This window comes from Cricetulus griseus (genome assembly GCF_003668045.3).
Source record: "Cricetulus griseus strain 17A/GY chromosome 1 unlocalized genomic scaffold, alternate assembly CriGri-PICRH-1.0 chr1_0, whole genome shotgun sequence".
NCBI classification, from domain to species: domain Eukaryota; kingdom Metazoa; phylum Chordata; class Mammalia; order Rodentia; family Cricetidae; genus Cricetulus; species Cricetulus griseus.
In genome coordinates, this window is record NW_023276806.1 from 207,173,157 (window position 1) to 207,182,505 (window position 9,349).

Here is a 9,349-nt window from a genome sequence, read left to right on the forward strand (position 1 = left end):
CCTCTTATGTTGACAATTTGTCAGTCACTTTCCTCTATTCCCTGCAGAATGTTTAGCAATATCTTCTGTGAAGCAGGAACATGTAAGACTATCCCACCTTGTTTGGCAAAGTTCAGTGGTCACTTTGCTATGGGTCTTGCAGGTCAAGCAGTCAAGAAAAAAGCAGTTTCTTGCCTAAATGTCTTATCTTGCCACAATTAAAAAGCAAATTCCTATTGTGTTTCTATGATGACATCATTTTCTTTTGAAGAAAATTGTTACTGCCAGGTGCAGATATGTCTCATCATCATAAAATCCTGTACACTAGCACATAATTTAAATGCCATATTGCATAGTTCTTTGAAAGGTTTGAAGACCATCTGTCTATCTAAAATATATCTATATAATCTGGAATGCATACCTAGCATATCTTCAAATTTGATTGTGAAAGACGACTAACTACTAACCTTTATTTCTTGATTATCCTAAATAATTCATAATAATAGCTTAAAATAATTTTTATGTAAATTAGCCCATTTATTTCTAGAGGCTAGGCAGGTCTCAAGCAGTATCACTTCTACTGGTCTTTCAGTTCCCTTCAGTCTTCTGATGGCAGACTTCACTGTGACAGCAGAAGTAGTGTGGTAGTTCCAAACACCAGCAGCTGCTGTTTTCATGCAGGAACCCCAGTGCCAGATGCCAATGGCTTTTCTCTTTATCTTGGTCTTGTCACAGAAGGAGCAAGTATTCTTGATGTGCAGACTGACTTTAATTTTCTTTACCATTTCCAGGAGGAAAGCACCATAGCAGGTCCTGTATTTCCTGATGATCCCGACCTACTTGGTGAGTTTAGCCATATAACTGGTCCCAAAGAAGCAAAGGAATTAATAGAGGTTATGACCCAATTGGGTTTGACAGACAGCTATATAACATTCCTTCCAAACATAAAAGGATATACCTTTGTCTTAGAGCCACATGGAACCTTCTTTAAAATTGACCACAAACTTGACAACATAGCAAATCTCCACAGTTACAAAAATTGGAATAACCCTCTGTATCTTCTCAGACCACCATGCTTTAAAGTTAGAATTCAACAACAAAACAAATTTCAGAAAACCTACAAACTCATGGAAGTTGAACACTGTGCAATAGTACCAATCCTGGGTCAAGGAAAAAAAAAAAGAAATTAAAGACTTCTAGAATTCAATGAGAATGAAGACATAACATTCCCAAACTTATGGGCCTCTTTGAAAGCTCATAAGGAACAAACTAGAATTTTACCTTACTTTTTCAAATGAACTGCCTAGGTATAATACCTTAAACAAGAACAGAAATATATATGCAATATGTTATAACAAAAATAACCTTATATTTTATCAATATACAAAAGTCCTTTTAAGCAAAAGCATATAGTGTGTATTAACAAAAATGGATTTAAATTTGTATCAATATGCAAAAGTCCTTTAAAACAAGAGTGAAAACATATATAGACTGTAACAAAATAGACCTTGAAAATAGTCTCATCTGCTAGCTCAATCTTAATTATCATAATCTATATATGTTATAAGACTTTTCTTTATAGAGGATGCCTTTTGCTGGTACCCTCTCTTGCCAGTGGCTCACATCCTGCCACTGGAGGAGGCAAAAGGAAAAAGGAACATTTCCTGTTTCTCTTTGATCAAATATGAGTCTCCTTGCTATGTCACTTCCAGCCTGGATCACCACTTCTCTACTACATTTCCCAGAATCCTCTTTGACTCCTAGTCCTGTCTAACTTGCTGTTTCATTGGCCAAACAGAACTTTATTAACAAGAAAATCCCTGCCAAGAAAAATCCTAAACCATTTAAATGCCATATTTCTATAGGTCTTTCAAAGGTTTGAAGAATACCTATCCATCTCAAATACATCTCTGTATATCTAGAAAACCTAATTAACCTCATTATAAGTTCTGACTATTATAGGTAAAAGATCTGTATAAACACAATACCTAAACAAGAGGAGACATATGCATATCACAAAATTGACCTTAAAGTTGTATCAATAAATGAAAATCTATACCAATTTAAAGTATTCATTCCTATATCCTATTCCCCTTTTTTTTCTTTAAAAAAAATTGACTATGCTCATTATCATTTATAACCAACCCCATATAAATGAAAACAAACATTTGTAAACAATATTTGGGTATTTGGGAATCATTCCTTCTAAACTGCTTCCTGATGATTGGGGGCAATGTTCATATACCATGGGGATCATGATAAAACATAGAAACCTGACCATGTCCTTGTAGTCTCTAAGGCTCATCATGCCTTACAGTGTATCATCTCAGCTGTATCATCTCAGCTTCAGGTGGTCTTGCTTGATCAAACCATATTAGTCTGGAAGGAATCCATAGCTTTTTATTTTCTGTGGAAACAAAAATAAAAATTCTTTTTCCAAGTAGCCTGTCTTTAGACTTAAATTTTGAAGTAAAAGCTTTTTTAAAATGTATAAGTTGGGTTAATTTAGCAGCATTTATAATCAAATGTATTTTAGCAGCAGTAAGCCTTTCCTCAGCAATCAAACAATTTAAAGACACCAATATGGCATATAGTATCCAGATTCTCTGTGTATTTTCCATCTTTAGGTGGCTTTTATTTATTTATTTTTTCAAGACAGGGTTTCTCTGTGTAGCTTTGGAGCCTATCCTGGCACTCACTCTGGAGACCAGGCTGGCCTCGAACTCACAGAGATCCACCTGCCTCTGCCTCCAGAGTGCTAGGATTAAAGGCGTGTGTCACCAACACCTGGCTTTTAGGTGGCTTTTTTATTACTTTATTTTTACTTTCTTTTGTTTCTTTTTTCCTGAGACAGGGTTTCTCTATAGAAATCTGCCTGCCTCTGCTTCATTCAGCAAATCCTACCGGTGTGGTGTATGCCACCACAACTGGCTACTCTATTTCCTCCTATTTACTCTATTTCTTTCACAAGCCTAAATATATTTTTAAATATAGTGTAAACCTTTAGAGGTTTTTCTTTATCTGGATCTGTCTTTATCATCTCGGCAGTGCCGAGTCCAACCTCCAAGAGCGCCAGGAAGGTGTGAGCCAATGGAAGCTGCTCCGATGCCTCTCAGTGGCCCGACAGGGCAGGCTGTGGCAGCAGGTTTCCCTCTTTCTCTGGGAACCTTGGGGCATAGGATAATCCTGCTCACTGACACAATTCTGTTAAGATAAATCTTTCTGCCAAAAGCCGCCGAGCCCCACTGCCATGTGTGCACTTTATGCCAGCCATAAATGCCGCCGGATTTAGGGCCCCAATTAATGCACAGAGAGACTTGTATTAGGTTCAAAGCTGCTATTTCTACTTGGCACCATATTGGTAATTTCCCACTTTACCTCCTTGAATTCCAGGTCTCTTAGAAGCTGTCATTTGCTTTTCAACAACCAACAACAACAAAAAATCAGAATCAACACAATACTGTACAGGATCCAGACTCCCTGTGTGTCCCCCATCTTTACCTGGATTTTTTTCTTTTATATTATTTTTGCTGTCTCTTTAAAGGCTTTATTTTCTTCTTAACTCTTTGTTTCTTTCTATAACTGCCTATACCCATTTTCTTTCTTCCTAAAGCCTATGTACATAGTAAAACACACTGGAGCCTGTCGAGAGGTTTTTCTGTCTGGACCTGTTTCTCTGTGTAGCTCTAGTCTTTTTTGACCACAGGGCAAACATTAAACTGTTAAGCTACACCTGGGTCCTCTTTTGTTCATGCCGCTTTACCAGCTTGGTCTGCCCACTACTCAGGTAAGGCAAGGCAAGCCAAGTCTAAAGCTCACAGCTGGGTTCAGAGGTTTATGAGGAGAACTGAAGTAAACCTTTCTAGGTTTGGAATGTCCATATCTGTGTTGCTGCAAGCAGTTTATACTTAGCTTGCTGTTTCTAGCTACTAATTAGTGCTGCCAATTGAACATCACCATACTTTAAAGGAACCCTTTCTTTTTTCAGTCTTTATTAGGCACTAGAAGAATATTCAACCCCACAATGGCAGACCATTATATAATAAGATGTTTGTTCTCTGTTGGGGTGCCCACAACGCAGCTCCCAGATGAATCAAACATGGAATCTTATTATTACTTAAAAACCTCTGGGCCTAGCTTGGCTTGTTTCTTGCCAGCTTTCCTTAACTTAAATTTTCCCACCTACCTATTGCCTCTAGGTTTTTCCTATTCTCTTCTGTAAATCTTACTCTTTTTAGTTTCTTTGTTTTCTGTTTATTTAAATTAGAAACAAGCTTGTTTTACATGTCAATCCCAGATCTCTCTCCCTCCCCTCCTGCCTTAACCCCCCAACAAACCCCCTATCTGATTTCCTTTCTGGCCCCCAACCCAAGGGGTGAGGCCTTCCATGGGGGATCTCCAAAGTCTCTCATACCATTTGGAGCATAGTCTAGGCCCTCCTCTGTGTGTCTAGGCTGAGAGAGTAAGTGTCTATGGGGAACGGGCTCTGAAAATCTATTCCCATACTAGGGATAAATGTTTATCCACTACTAGAGGCCTCATGAATTACCCAGGCCTCCTAACTGACACCCACATTCAGGGGGTCTAGGTCAATCCTATGCTGGTTTCCCAGATATCAGTCTGGAACCCATGAGCTCTCCCTTGTTCAGGTCAGCTGTTTCTGTGGGTTGCTCCATCCTGGTCTTGTCAGCTTTGCTCATCACACTTCCCTCTCTACAACTGGATTCCAGGAGTTCAGCTGTGGCTAGTTGGGGGTTTCTGCTTCTGCTTCCATCAGCTACTGGATGAAGGCTCTTGTATTGCATATAAGGTAGTCATCAATATCATTATAGGGGAAAGGCATTTAATGGAGCATCTCCACTATTGCTTAGATTGTTAGTTGGGGTCATCCTTATAGATTCTGGATATTTCCCTAGTGGCAGAATTCTCTTTAAACCTATAATGGCTCCCTCATTTATGGTATCTCTTTTTTTTTTTTTTTTTTTTGCTCTTCTATGTTCTTCCCCCAACTCAATCTTGCTGTTTCCTCATGTCCTCTTCTCCCCTCTTCTTCTCCCCTTCTCTTTACCTAACTCCCTCTACCCTTCCTTCATGCTTCCAATTTGCCCAGGAGATCTTGTCCCTTTCCCCTTCTCTGAGGGACCATGTAATTCTCCCTTAGGGTCCTCCTTGTTTCCTAGCTTCTCTGGTGGTGTAGAGTGTAGACTTGTAATCTTTGCTCTATGTCTAAAATCCATTTAAGATTGAGTACATACCATGTTTGCCTTTTTGTGACTTGGTCACCCACTCAGGGTGGTTTTTTCTAGTTCCATCCATTTGCCTGCTAATTTCAAGATTCCATGCCCCCCCCAGTAGTACTCCCATTGTGTGAATGTATCACATTTACTTTATCCATTCTTCAGTTGAGGGGCATCTAGCTTGCTTCCAGGTTCAGGCTATTACAAATAATGCTGCTATGAACATTGTTGATCTGATGTCCTGGTTGTATGAATGTGTATTTTTTGGGTATATGCCTAAGAGTGGAATTGCTAGATCTTGTGGTAGACTGATTCCCATTTTCCCGAGGAATCACCACACTGATTTCCAAAGTTGCTTTACCAGTTCACAATCCCACCAGCAGAGGAGGAGTGTTCCCCTTTCTCAAGCATAAACTGTCATTGGTATTTTTGATATTAGCCATTCTGACAGGAGTAAGATGGTATCTCAGAATTGTTTTGATTTGCATTTCCCTAATAGCTAAGGATGTTGAGCACCTTCTAAAGGCTGTTTCAGCCATTTTAGATTCCTACAAAAGACAAACATGATATGTACTCACTGGTATGTGGACCTGCTTTATGATACATGGTAGTGACCATGCTTTATCAGAGCTGTTTTTAATGATGTTGCTCAGAATGGTTTCTTCCCAGATGATGACTGAGAAGCTAATTTAAAAAAAAAATGGTGCCAAGTATCACAAGAGTAACAGAACTATGCTGTTATCTGGGACTTTGTTTTTTTACTTTTTTGTTGTTGTTTGGTTGGGTTTTTTTGGTTTTTTGTTTTGTTTTGTTTTGTTTTGTTTTGTTTTTTAAAGGGAGTATGCTGGATATCTCCACAATTTTGTTCAAATGACAGCAGAACCTGGAAAAGCTGTTGCTGCTATTGATACATAACATATTGCCATTATTTATATATATATATATATATATATATATATATGCTAATTGAAACTCAAATATGTGATGAATCCAAGGTGTTTCAGTGAGTGCTCAGCCATGCATGCAAATTTGATTTCATCTTTAGTAAGTAGTAAAGTTATATGCTTGCCCCCCCCAAAAAATGTGACACACTGGAAATTTCACATTTCAATTTTATGTGTAACCTAGAAATGATGAACTTATGGGAACAGAGAGCAGAATTGTGGCTATTAGGCTTCAATGTGGGTCTTTTAACAATGGGGAAATGATTGGTTTAAGGATATAAAACTGCAGTTGCACAAGAGTCATGGACTCTCTGAAGTCTTGAGGTCTACTGAGAGCATGATAAATATGGTTGATAACAATATGCTATACTTTAAAAGTTGTGAGATAGTATACTTTACGTGTTCTCAAAACAAAAATGGTGAATATGTGTGATATAACATGTTAATTGGTTTAATTTAGGCTTGCCATTGTGAACATACTGTATTATGTATCATAATTGTGCATGTTTTATTTGGTGTTTTGGTTACTAGTTTCTTGAGTTATTTGATATTTTGGAAATCAGCACTTTGTCAGATTTGGGGTTGGTGAAGATCTTTTCCCATTCTGTGGGCTGGAGTTCAGTCTTGTTGACTGTGCCTTTTACCTTACAGAAACTTCTCAGTTTCCAGAGGTCCCATTTATTAATTGTTGATCTCAGCATCTAGGCTACTGGTGTTATGTTCAGGAAGCAGTTTCCTGTACCAATTCATTCAAACCTCCTATTTTCTCTTTCATTTTGTGCACGGTGATAGATATGGATCTATCTGCAGTCATCTACATGCCAACACCATTTGTTGAAGATGCTTTCCTTTTTCCATTGTATAACTTTAGCTTCTTATTCATGAATCAGATGTTCTTAGCTGTATGGGTTAAAATAAGAGCTTTCAATCGATTCCATTGGTCTATCTGTCTATTTTTGTGTGAATACCAAGCTGTTTTCAGGACTATAGCTCTATAATAGTGCTTGAAGTCAGGGATAGTGATGCCTCTGGAAGTTCCTTTATTGTGCACGGTTGGTTTGGCTATCCTGTGTCTTTTGTTTTTCCATATAAACTTGAATATTGTTCTTTCAAGGTCTGTGAATAATTGTGCTGGAATTTTTAATGGGTATTGCATTGAATCTGTAGATTGCTTTTGTCAAGACTGCCATTTTTATTATGTTGATCCTACCTATCCTAGAGCAGGGGAGATCCTTCCATTTTATGTTATCTTTGTTAATTTTTTCATAGACTCAAAGTTCTTTTATACAAGTCATGATCACCTCACTAGATGCTGAAAGAGCCTTTGACAAAATCTAACACCCCTTCATGATAAAGGTCCTGGAGAGATCAGAAATAGCAGGAATATACCTAAACATAATAAAAGCAATATACACTATACCAACAGACAACATCAAACTTAATGGAGAGAAGCTCAAGGCAATTCCTCTAAAATCCAGAACAAGACAAGGCTATCCACTGTTCTCCGCACCTCTTCAATATTGTACTTGAAGTTCTTGCTAGAACACTAAGAAAATAAAGGGGGGTGAAGGGAATACAAATTGGAAAGGAAGAAGTCAAACTGTCATGTTTGTAGATGATATGATCATCTACATAAGTGACCCACAGCACTCTACCAGGTAACTGCTACAGCTGTTAAACACCTTCAGACATGTGGCATGATACAAGTTAATCTCAAAAAATCAGTAATCCTACTATATATAGATGATAACTGTACTGAGAAAGAAGTCAGAGAAACATCATTCTTTACAATAGCCACAAGCAACATAAAATATCTCTAGGGTAAATGTTACTCTTATTCCAAGGTAGGCTGTGCAGCTGGGTGGCCAGGTTGTTGGCCCCTGATGTTCTCCTCTTGTTTTCAAGGTGCTCCCTTTCCTCAATTTTCCTTCTACTTATACTCTCTGCCTGCCAGCCCCACCTGTCCTTGTTCCTGCCTTCCTATCAGCTTTTCAGCTCTTTATTAGATCATCAGATGTTTTTCCCAGGCACAGTAACACAGCTTCACAGAGTTATACAAATGCAGCAAAAACAAAAGTTCCACATCTTAAAATAATATTTCCCAACAAACATACTTGATAAGTTTATACATTATTAACTTGTGAGATTATTCATTTTATCTCAAGAAAATAAAAGGTAAGAATTTTGGTTTAGCAGATAAATAAAACCTGAGGGAATGAAATTCTAAAATATTGCTTTTGATAAGTTTATTCTTATTTGTCATCTATTCTATAACCATATAGCATTTATTACATGTGCCTCATATAACCAATCTTTTTTCCACATCCAAACCACCATTAAATAGTTTATCACTTACTTTGTTATCAGATCTTTTATTAAATCTATAGAATAAAGCCTTCCCCACAACACAGCAATGTGTCTGTCTCACTTTACTCTTTAGTTCTTCACTTGAGCTGCTGAATATTTTTGGAAAAAAAATAAACACAGTTTAAATTTCAAGCCCAAGAAATAGTCTTTAACATTGGCCCTACAGATGGCAATGCCATTATGACTCAAATGAGGTCATTCACTATTTCATCATGGTATCATTTCAAAGTATGGCTACTCTTACATCATTCCTCTTCATCTACTGATAGAATAAATTTTCCCTTATTACTCCTTAGGGAAGGAAATTAAACCCTCACATATAAACTACATCACTCCTGTCTAACCCAGGCAATCTATCAAAAAAACTTACTAGGTATAATACAAGGCATATAAGAGTCACAGGCACAAAACAGAGAAAACAGATGCAAGAATTTCAAATCTATAGAAAAAGGAACTGGACTCCTAAGGGGAAACCTTAGCCTTAGAATCTTTCATATGTAATCCTTGAGTGAGGGCAAGTCCTAAGTAACAGCAGCTGTTAAGAGTTACAATAAGGAGAGTCATGAAGAATTCCAAGCTTTGCAGGCTTCGTGAAGAACAGCCAGCTAACTTTGTTTCCTAGAACGTAGTAGAGAGATGGCTAAGAAGGAGCTGTAGGACCCTAAATAAAACTTGGGTACAGGACAAAGAAAGTGCAGATAGTGAGATATAACAACTATGCTAGATAGACTATAAAACAGATGCATATACTAATCTTCATAATTATGGAAATGCAATTAAAAACAGACTCTCCTTTTGGCCTATAAACCTCTCAACAAACAG

At 37.6% G+C, this 9,349-nt stretch overlaps 1 pseudogene; it reads right to left on the reverse strand.

The window, feature by feature from the left end:
• Positions 1–556: 556 nt before the first annotated feature.
• On the reverse strand, positions 557–836 carry LOC107979525 (annotated as a pseudogene).
• Between the last annotated feature and the right edge of the window lie 8,513 nt (positions 837–9,349).